This window comes from Cryptomeria japonica, chromosome 5 (assembly GCF_030272615.1).
Source record: "Cryptomeria japonica chromosome 5, Sugi_1.0, whole genome shotgun sequence".
Taxonomy (NCBI): domain Eukaryota; kingdom Viridiplantae; phylum Streptophyta; class Pinopsida; order Cupressales; family Cupressaceae; genus Cryptomeria; species Cryptomeria japonica.
Window position 1 is genome coordinate 659,675,851 of NC_081409.1, and position 11,915 is coordinate 659,687,765.

Sequence of the window (11,915 nt, forward strand, 5' to 3'; positions counted from 1 at the left end):
AGTTATAGGAGGAGATTTCAAGCATCATATCCTTCTCCTGAACTCAGCATTAAGTGCTTCTATTTCAGCCTTTTCTAACTCCCTTTGTAGGTCTTCATTTTCTTTCCTTATCCTTTCTACCTCAATCTCATGAGATATCATTCCCTGGGGTCCTTCTGCACTTCCTAACGCTAGACCCGCAGATCTATTCTCCACTACTTTTTGTTTCCCTTTGTCAATAACAGGTCTGGTAGGTTAGGGATCACTGTGGACCTCCCTACTAGGTTGTGATACAACTTTAGATACAGAAACAATCTTTGGATCAAGGATTTCTCTAATAATAGGACTCTGCTCTTTAGTCCCAGGTTCTACTTGAGCAAAAAACTCAAACTTTGCAATTTGTCTTAATAACCTATCTCTTTCAATGAGTTTGTCTTTGGTTTCATTCTCCTTTTCCTTTTCTTTCTTTTTTGTTATGGAAATCAATTGACGTACTCTTTGATTTAGTACCTCAATCTTCTGAGACACTTCATCTTGGTCTAGCAAAGTTTCCTTTGAATCAAACACATTTAGTTGGTCCATATCAATCAGGTTGATATTGCCTTCCATAGTTTTGGGAATGGAACTGGATTTATTACTTGTACTATGTCTATCTCTCCTAGAAACATTGGTATTAGATAATCTTTGGTGAAAGGTTTGGATATCATCATTAGTGCCAAATAAACTAGCATGAAAACCCATAATATCATGGTCAGAGTCATGAGAAGAGGTATTGGACCTTGCGTATACAGGACACTTAGAAGACTTATCTATTTGATTACTCTTCTATTTCCATGACTAATCTGATTGCTCAGGAATAATAGTTCCTCTCCAACCCTTCTTGATTGGTTCAGGTAACCCTTCATGCAACTTCTCTTAGGGGTTTTTCTTCATATAAGACCTAGTATTCCTTCTCCTATTCATCTTGCTAACCTTGTGAAGTGACTGTGATTTTTTCTAAAAGAACACTGGTTTTTTTTACTTCAGAGTTACCACCCAATATCTTGGGAATAAGATATATAGTTTAATATAGTGAATCACTTACAAGACACTTAAGAATGAAATGGTTGATCTTTAGAAAAGAATAGAATAGTATTCTAAGATGCTATGAGATAGATCAAGGATTTTCTTTAGAAAGATAAGCTCAATAATTTTTAGACTGAAACTAAGGGAACCTGATCTCAACACTTTTATGCAATAAAGACACAGATCTATAGTATAATACATATCTTATTTGACTCTCCCTAGAAGAGTCACCACTTTTGTTGTTCTCAATTTTGAAAACTTATGCTTCTTCTCTTTAAAAGTGAAAACTACTACCTTTGTGCTACAATGGAAGAGAACAACAAAAGTTTGAAATAAAGATAACAATATGAGGTACCATATTTAGGAAACCTCCTACACTTTAAGCTTATAAAATCCTGGGTAGGTGAACCCTTTTAAGAATATTTTTTCACAAAAATATTAAATGGTTTGCAGAAAACCAGTGTAAATTCCAACAAATTTTCCTTACTAACCAGTACAACTAAACCTAAATGGAAAGTTGATTTCACTTTTGAAAAAGATCACAAAACTTCACCCAAAAGACCAACAGGTAAACCAGTGCCTTACCTTGGGCAATAGAGTCATCTACAACAGACTGCAACGTGACAAAAGAAACTAGTACACAAATCACAAGTTCCTGGTCTATCAACTCTAAATATGCTTGACATATACAGAGTCCTAATTTGTATCAAACTTCATCATCCAATCCACACCAAAGATACTGATATCAATGACTTTGTTCAAAGTATATTTATATTTTCTTGAAGAAAAAGACTCAAAACAACTTCATTAGATGCCTAGCAAATCATTCAAATAAGAAAAACTTGATTACGTAAATGGAACGAACACTAGTATGATGACATAGAAACAATACAAATCTGAGTTTAAATTCTCTAGACTGTATATTTCATTCCTTTGTTAGAAGGCTACAAGTACTTCATTTTTTACTCAAACATTGCTAAGACAAAGGCATGCATTGATTTTGCCAGAGTTTAGCTACAAAATTTATGTTCCCCTTTTATAGGTAGCCTTGGTATCCTTTTATCAAAATTTAAGATGCAACAAGCTTCAAACTACCTAAAAGAAAAATCTTACCCTAACAGTCATTTACTCGAAAAGTTACATTTTTGTGCCATTGCAGTTGAGGGAGAAACCTAACATTCTTTCTGGGATGCGTGCTTCATTAATTCACTGGGCAGGGCTGAAAGGGTAGATTTTTGTTACCCAAAATTTGTTACAACCACCGACAACTTCATAATGCTGGTGTATTATCTTATGCCAGAGCATTGATGAGTTCCACCTAAGAAAACACACATTGGTGCACCATTATGTTCTCTCCAAATCTCCCTGGATATGTCTCACCAACTTTTCACTTCGAACTAGTGAAGTGGAAGAGGAAATCGTGATGGACGATTGGCTGGAAAAAAATTTGATCAAAGGGGATTTGAAACACCTTGAAAGAATAGGCTGAAGAGGATAAAGACAACATAACTCCCAGGTTGCCCATACTGAGAAGGCTCTAAAAAACTTCATGAACCATAATCTTTCAAGGTTCTCTCCAAATCTCCCTGGATATGTCTCACTAACTTTTCTCTCCAAACCAGTGAAGCGGAAGAGGAAATCAAGATGGAGGATTGGTTGGGAAAATATTTGATCAAAGGGGATTTGAAACACCTGGAGGATGTTATAAGAACCTTGAAAGAACAGGCTGAAGAGGATAAAGACAACATCAACTCTCGGGTTGCCTATACTGAGAAGGCTCTAAAAAACTTCATGAACCATAGTCTCCAGGTCCTCAAAGTCTCTTCACAGAACATGAATGCTTTGGTGGATCATCTGGAAAGGAAAAATCAGGAAAAGAATCTGGTTGTCATTGATGATGTTCCAACTTCCAGCACTGCCCACCAGAATCCCAGGCACAGAACAAGGTAGAACACTACTGGGATGGAGATCAATACGAAAGATAGCCAGCTAAGAGAGGAAAACAATGACCTGAGGGAAGCGGCCAAGGCGATGATGCTCTTGGTTCAAAATGCTGAGGAATCTATTAAAGTTTTCAATTAATTGGTAATGTTGGGTTTGGAGCCAACTTCTTGTTGGCTTCTTGCTGTCTTTTTCTTAGCTGCTGGTTTTTGTGCTGGTGTTTTGTAGTTGTTTTGTTGTTTCTTTAATGCTTATCTTTCGAATTGTAATCGGGTTTCAGGTCCCTTAAAACCTATTTTTCCTTAATCAAAAAATTTTCACTTCGAACAATATCTGATGGGATTCGCACATCTCTACCATTTATTCTTTTGAATATTTTAAAATTTGGTGCCAACGGACTAGGAAAGCCATCTTTCTAAGCACCTTTCCTTTAGTCGCCATGTTGCGGCGTTTAAAGCTCAGACGTATTTCCATTGCGGTATAGCAACAACCATCTGATCATGGAAAACTAGCATGCACTTTAACTTTCTTGAGTAACTCACTCCAAACAGGCCCCACCACTTGATCTCTGATCTGTTAAAAATTTAACTGCTATCACTAGTAGTCCACCATAACCACTCACCTTAACCATTGGTATTAACTGTTGTCTAGGTCCGCCGCTAGTGGTTTGTCGCCATGTCGCAAGGAAAAACCATCGCACACCTTTGTGCTGTGATATAGCGACAACCATCGATCTACATAGGACTTTCTTGATCATTATCCATTCTAACCTTGAAAGCAGGCCCCTTATCTACTTCACTCATCTACAGACCCCTACCATGTGTCACCTCAGGTTTCCTTTGGATCCACCTACTCGCCACTTGAACCTGCCATTGGACCTGGGCCGGCCTTGGTTCTTCTTCTATGCTCTACCACATGGAACATCTTGATTCACTCTGGGGTCCTTGTCCTACCATCTCAACATAGGCTGGACTCACCTCCGGAATGAAGCTCTTCCTTGTCTTTTCTTTATCGCTTATCTGCGATGGATATTCATCATGCATCTTTGGACTACGGATCAACAACCACCATTGATCTCCCCCAGACTTGCCTATTCTTTATTTCTCCTCTGAATTTCTCTCCTGTTAGGTCCCACCGCTTGGTTGACAAGTCACACCACTTAGCCATCGAGCATCTTCATCTCACGGTATAGCGATGACCATAAATCTTCCCTCAACCTTCTTGATCCTTAATGATTGGGCCACTTCACCTTTTCCGCATGTTCTTTGTCACCAAGTCATAGGGGATATTTGGCAATCATCTTCCTATTGCGACATGGTGACAACCATTGGATCATCTCGCCCAACCGTTAGATTTTCTCAACTTTCTCGGCCTTTACCTCTTCGTTCAGGTCTCTCTTATGCCACGGTATCACTACATGTCCACCACTTGTTCTCTCATGAGATCCGCCTGGGCACCATTTGTCTGTCAGTCCTGCCATGTGTTAGACTATGGTCTGCCACCTCATCTACCTGAGCACGGCCTCATCTACCACCTCAATACCACCAGACCCACCACCTCCTTTGGTTTATTCGGCATCAGTATTTCAGTGAAACACCTCCCTCAGTGAGTTGTTTTGATGTCTCTTCAAAACCTTAGTTTCATTGACACCCTTTATGTCGATGAAATTGATGCCTTCGGTGAGTCCCTATAGTGATCCATCAAAGCCACAATCTGTTTGATAAGTCACTTGCCATCTGTTCTTTTGCGTGTCACCACTGGATCTTCCACCTCATCAGTTGTGTGTCACCATGTGGCACCTCATGATTTTCTAAGAGTTTACCTTGGTGTCACCTAGCCTACCACCTCACCAGTCGCCAAGTTGTGGCTATTAATAGTCAAGCATTTTCACATGGTGGTATACCAATAGTTGTTTGATTGGCTCAAATCTACTCGTTGTTTAATTTCCCCTTTTGTTGCAAAATTAGGCCACTATGAGATGCACTCGCATGCGGGGGCCCACTGAGCTGAGCTTCCATTTTGGCAAAATCCCTTAAGCTTTGACACCTAATATGTGTGGATATTTCTACTTAAATACAAAAATGTTCCTCCCCGTGGCTAATGTGGGATAAAAGGTTCTTCATGCCTAGGCCTTTCCATTGGGTTATCAGGATCCATCCAGACATGCTATCTTGATGGCCAACGCCATTTTCCTCCACTTCATGATGTTGCATCGGGCCATTGGGTAGCAATACATTGTGCTATTCTGATGGCCGATGTTACTGATGTCTACCTCCTTTGCTCACACCTTTTATCGAGTCATTGGGAAGACATCAAAAACTAACTTCTGATGGTCGATGATGACTTTTTACACTCTATACTTCCATCTAGTCATTGACGTAACATTAAACCACTCCACCCAATACCTGATGGCTCTACTCTGGTCTATTCCACACTCCAATGACCTCATCAAGGTAGGTTTTGTCGATAAGGCAAAAATTCTAAAAATTACCATAAACATGCCAAGAGGAAGTGTAGATGCAAAAATCTTGGAATGGGCCTCCCAGATTCATCAAAATTTTCATGAGTCCCAACACCTCCATCAATAGGTTCATAACCAACTCTGATACCACTTGATGTAGACAAGGCAGGGAGATCCAATGAAGGACATGCTAGATAACTCAAATAAATAGAGTACAATTGAGAGGGGAGGTTGAATCAGTTGTCACCAAATGTCATAACTTTAAGCATTTAAAACCATATTATCGAAACACATAAACCAACCAATCTACCAGAACCAACTAGAAACCAGTAAATAACCAAAACTGTTGGTGTTGCCATCAATGACAAAATATCAATGCAACACATAATCAATTCCTCCAAATTGCCAACATTCTCCCTCTTTGGAATTGATGGCAACACTAGATGTGAAAAACATCCAAGTGTCAAGAAATTCCAAACAAGTCGCCCCCAAAGGAAGATAGCCAACAATCTCCCATAGGATGATATTACAATGAAGCTCTTCTGAACCAAACTCTCCCTTTGACTGATATTTTGTTAAGCTCTATTTTTCACATATATCTCTACCCCTTTAAAATCAATGCCAAAGATCTAGCATAAATATTAAAGAAAGATAATAAATCCACTAAATCATACAACTAACTACTTCCCCTGAGTAGTAGCACCACCACATCAATCTGGAATGAATAGTAGCTCTGTAAATGCATGCCGAGATGATTCCAATTAGCATCATTCAGGTCTCTACCTGAGGGGCATAAACCGCCAATTTATCTCTGAAATACTCAAATGATTCTTTAGGCAAAGGTTTAGTGAAAATGTCTGTAATCTTCTCTTTAGTGTTCACATAAACCAATTTGACTTCATTTGCTTCCACCTTTTACTTCAAAAAGTTATACTTGATAGATATGTGCTTTGTCTTAGAATGAAATACTAGATTCTTTGATATATCAATAGCAGCAGAGTTATCACAGTGAATAACTACTGGTTCATTATAATCCACCTTTATATCCTTCAACATTTGCTTCATTCATAGAACTTGTGTAAGTTAGTAGCAGCAACAACATATTCATTTTCAACAATAGATAAAGATGTACATGATTTCTTTTTGTTGATCCATGAAACAATTTTCTTTCCAAGAACGAAAGCTTAACCCGAATGTGCTCTTCTGGTCAGCAATATCTCCAGCCCAATCTGCATCTATATATGCACATAATGTAAAGTCGTCATTCTTAGGATACCACAAACTATATTCAGTTGTTCCCTACAAATACCTGAAAATCCTTTTCACTGCACTCACATGATTTTCTCTAGGATCACTCTGATATCTTGATACAATACAAACTGCATTCATTATATCTAGTCTAGTTTGAGCCAGATATAACAAATCTCCAATCATAGACTTGTACCTTGTAGGATTTACCAATGTAGATGCATCAATCTTTGTCAATTTCTCACTTGTAACCATAGGTGTACCAGCCAGTTTAGAATTTTACAACCCAAATTTCTTCAACAACTCTCCAACATGCTTAGTTTCATAGATGAAAATACCTTTATTAGTCTGAGTAATTTGCAAACCTAAGAAAAATATCATCTCCCAAATTATAGACATCTCAAATTTGTTCTTCATATCATTAGAGAATTTCATACACAACTTATCTTCACCTCCAAAAATGATATCATCAACAAATACTTCAATTATCAATATGTCATCATCAATGATCTTATAATATAAATTACTGTCAGCATTGCCTTTAGTGAAACCAAGCCTCAAAAGATATTTACCTAGTCTTGCATATCAAGCTCTAGGGGCTTGTTTCAATCAATATAAAGATTTTCTTTAACCTGCAAACCATGTCATTATCATCTAAAAGTGACAATCCATTAGGTTGCTCAATATAAACTTCCTCTTTAAGATCTCCATTCAAAAATGTACTTTTGACATCCATCTGATAAACCTTGTAGTTCTTATGTGCTACATAAGAAAGAAATCTCATAGCTTCAATCCTAGCTACTGGTACAGAGGTTTCATCATAATCAATTCCTTCCTTCTGAGAATATCCTTTACAAACCAATCTAGCTCTATTCCTTACCACTTGTCCATCTTCATTCAATTTATTCCTAAAAACCCATTTAGTTCCAATAGCATTCATATTTTTAGGCCGGAGAACTAAAATCCATGTGTTATTCTTTTCTATATGATCTAATTCTTCTTCCATAGCTTTAATTATTGATGCCGGTTCAACTTCAGAAATTAAACATACCTCATTAGCTGTCAACCTTCTTCTTGTCATCAGTCCTTTGTTTATCTCCAATGATCTGATCTTCTGAATTATTCAACCTTACATACCTAGGAGTCTTCTAACTTTATGTTCCTTTGTCCTGATCTTTAGTTACTGTTGAATTTTTTGATATTGTCAGAGTAATTGATTCAAAATTATATTCTAGTGTGGGTGCTACCAATTTAGTTATGATCATTTCCACTGTCAGTTCCTTCTCATAAGTTCTGATATGAGTTTTGTTCTGCTCACCCACCTTGACATTTGTACTCTCCACAATTCTCTATAATATTTTGTTATAACATCTATATGCTTTACTTTAATTAGAATAAATAAGAAATCTTCCTTCATCACACCTAGGATCAAACTTTCCAATGGAATCGTTTCTTTTGATATAGCATTTACTACCAAATATTCTAAAATACTTAAGTGTTAATGTATGACCAAACCATAACTCATAAGGTGTCTTACCAGTGTCTCCTTTGATATGAAATCTGTTGAATGTGTATACTGCCATGCTTATAACTTCTCTCTAGTAGACATGAGGCAGATTAGCTTCCATCATCATGGCTCTAGTTGCATCCAAGATAGTTTTGTTCTTTCTTTCCACAACTACATTCTGCTAAGGTGTCTAAGGTGTAGACAACTGTCTCCTTATCCCATTCTTCTCGCAATAGCTGTTAAACTCACCGGATGTGATTTTGCACCCTGATTTGACCTTAAGAATTTAATCTTCAATCTTGTCTCTATCTCAAATTTAACTTTAAATATTTTAAAATTTTCAAATGCTTCAGACTTCTCCCTTAGAAAAGTAACCCACATCATTCTTGAATAGTCATCAATGATTAGCATAAAATATCTATCACCCTGAAAACTTTTGATTCTAGCAGGACCACACAAATCAATATGAATAAGATCAATAACATAATTAGATTTGTCTTGTATACTCTTAAAAGTAGTCCTAACTTGCATTCCCATTTGACATTCCTTACATACCGGATTATAAGGCTTTACAATCTTAGGTCTATCTCTAACTACCTTAGTAGAACTAATCTTCACAATGCAATCAAAATTCACATGACACGACCTTTTATGCCATAGCCAACTCTCATCAATTTGTGAAATCAAACATTTCTTCTCACTAAAGTTCAAATGAAAGATATTACCTTTAGTCTGTGTACCGATTGCTATCTCCAATCTAGATCTGTTGATAATCTTGCATTTTCCATCCTTGAAATGTAACTGAAATCCCTTATCCACCAACTATCCTACACTCAAAAGATTATGCCTTAAACCTTCGACATAATAAACATTATCAGTGTTATTCTTACTATCCAATTTTTTGTTCCTTTTCACTTGATCATACATGCTTTGTTATCTCCAAATATAACCAGACAACCATCAAATTGTTTCAAAGATAAGAACTTCCTTTTTATCTCCAATAATATGATGTGAACATCCACTGTCAATTACCCATTCATCCTTGTCTTCAATTTTAGCAAAAAGGTCTTTCTCTTTAAGTACCGGATCATTTTCCTTGATAGCCAAAAATATCCATTCCTTTCCATTGCAAGATCCACTAGCTGAATCTTGTGTCGGTTCATCATGAGAATCAGTCACACCTTCCTCATCAACATAGTAGCATGATTTTTCTTTGTTTCTCCTATACTTATGCTTATTCTGATAATCATGGTTAGGCCTAAAAGATCTTCTAGATCTTTCTTCAAATCTTGAATTCCTTTTAGGACATCTAGATGCAAAATGACCTATCTTAGTACATGCAAAGCATTTAAAAGGTGATTTTCCTTCATCTTATTTCTTCATATCCTCTAATTCCATTGCATATAAAGCTTTCCAATCACTCTTGCCGGTAGATGATGTAGATGCATGAAAAGCAGGTTCAGATTTAATAGCTCGAGAAGGTCCAAATTCCTCAAGCTCAAAATCAAATAACTTCCTAAACAAGGTATCCCTATTAACAAAATTGTTTGCCATAGTTCTCAATTTATTAATTGTAGTAGCCTTCATCTTATAAGTTGATGGCAAATCTCTCAGTACTTTAAAAACAATTTCATCTTCACTGAGAGTTCCACCACAACATTGAATTCCTAGAACAATCTCATTAACTCTTTCCATAAAAGAAGTAATCCTTTCATCTTCTTCCATCTTTAGGTTCTCATACCTCACCCAGTAACCATCAAGTTCAGTAATTTTAATAGTAGGGTCACCTTCATTCAAAGTCTCCAATTTTTCCCATATAGCCTTTGTAGTTGATTTGTCAGTTAGTCCCATTATTTGCTGATCAGAGAGTGTAGACAAAAGGGATTCTCTAGCTCTACAATCATTCTCAATTTCTTTATCCTGACCTATCAGAGGAAGATTGCTAGATGCTAGATTAAAAAGTGTAACACTATTCTTAGTAACCTCCCAAATCTCTTTTCCAAGACATCTCAGATGATTCTCCATCTGAATCTTCCAAACTTTGAAATTTGCTCAATCAAGACTAGGAATTTCTCTTTGGAAAATAACTGCAACTGAACTTGCACTGTTAGATGCCATAGGATCATCCTCAAGTGGTTAAGTTTATGTAGAGAGGACCAAGATCTGATACCAATTGTTAGATACCTCATTTAACTAGAGGATAACTGAGAGGGGGGGAATAAGTTGTCATCATATGTCATAACTTTAAGCATTTAAAACCATATTATTGGAACATATAAACCAACCAGTCTACCAGAACCAACCAGAAACTGGTAAACAACCAAAATTGTCAGTGTTGCCATCAATGAAAAAACATTGGTGCAACACATAATCAATTCCTCTAAATTGCCAGCATGATAGCCCCACCTTGCAACCAATAACATAATCACCATGAAAGATACTGGTAACAGATTCACACAACACAAGATGTAATCAGGAAAATAGAAAAGAGAAATCCTTATATGAGTTAATGAGTTACATATGCCTACAGGATTTCCACACACTAAACCATAGCTCAGGATTACAATGAAATTCTTACAACTCAAATCTATGATCTGATGATCATCTGTTCAACAATTCAACCTTTGGTGATAGTTTGCACTATTCTGCACTAGTCTGGACCTCAATCCCTTTGCACTTTAGTCCCCTCGGATAGGAATCTCTTTGAAAACTACATTTGCTCTGAGTCTTTTATTCTTTGGACCTTTTCCACCAAAATGAATCTCCAAACTTTTTCTTTATACCATCCGCAAGAAACAACAACTAAATCAAGCCAGCCAAAGATCAACAAGTTCATGATGAAACGTGCAAACAATAATATGTCGACCCAAATCACCAAGAACACCTCCAATAATGCTTTAAACTTCGTAAGAAAATTAGTCAGGTCCAAAACAACATCTCCCAATAATCCACAAGTTATAGATACTATCTGTAACCCAATTTAGCTTCGCTTTACTCACTAAAAGACCAACCAGTAAGAACACACCAATACTAGAACAATACTAGAATCGATATCTCACTGGAATCAAATCCAGATGCCATAAATCTCAAATATATTTAAGACAATGATCTCAAGGTGATAAATCCAAATCCGCAATGCTAAATTCTTAAACATGAAGAAACACAACAATCTCCAAGCAATTCTACTGCTAACTGCTCCAACCGGATGAACTACTTCGGTACTCCTGCATCACTCTCGAGGTTAATTGAAAAGTGAGTCCCGTCACTTGATTTGGTTTGATGATCTATTAGTAGGTACTTGCAACTATGTTATGAGTTCAACGATCTGACTATAGGTTCTGGTTGCCTCTCTTTGGTGAATCTACCAGACCATGTTGCAGCCTGATTCATTTTGATGATCTAGTCAAGTCTCGACCTACCAACTACCTCAAGCTCAAGCTCCTAGGTTCGGTGGTCTTCTTGAAAGCCTTGTACTGCCCCAATGCTCGGTGATTTGAACAAGTTTTCAAGATGCCTCAAGTTCTTTTCAACCAACCAGTTCACAACTAGTTCTTCCTCCATCAATAGGTTCATAACCAACTCTGATACCACTTGATGCAGACAAGGTAGGGAGATCCAATGAAGGACAACCCCATCTTGGAGACAATAACATAATTACTATGAAAGATACCGGTAACTGGTTCACACAACACAAGATGTAGCTGAGAAAACAAA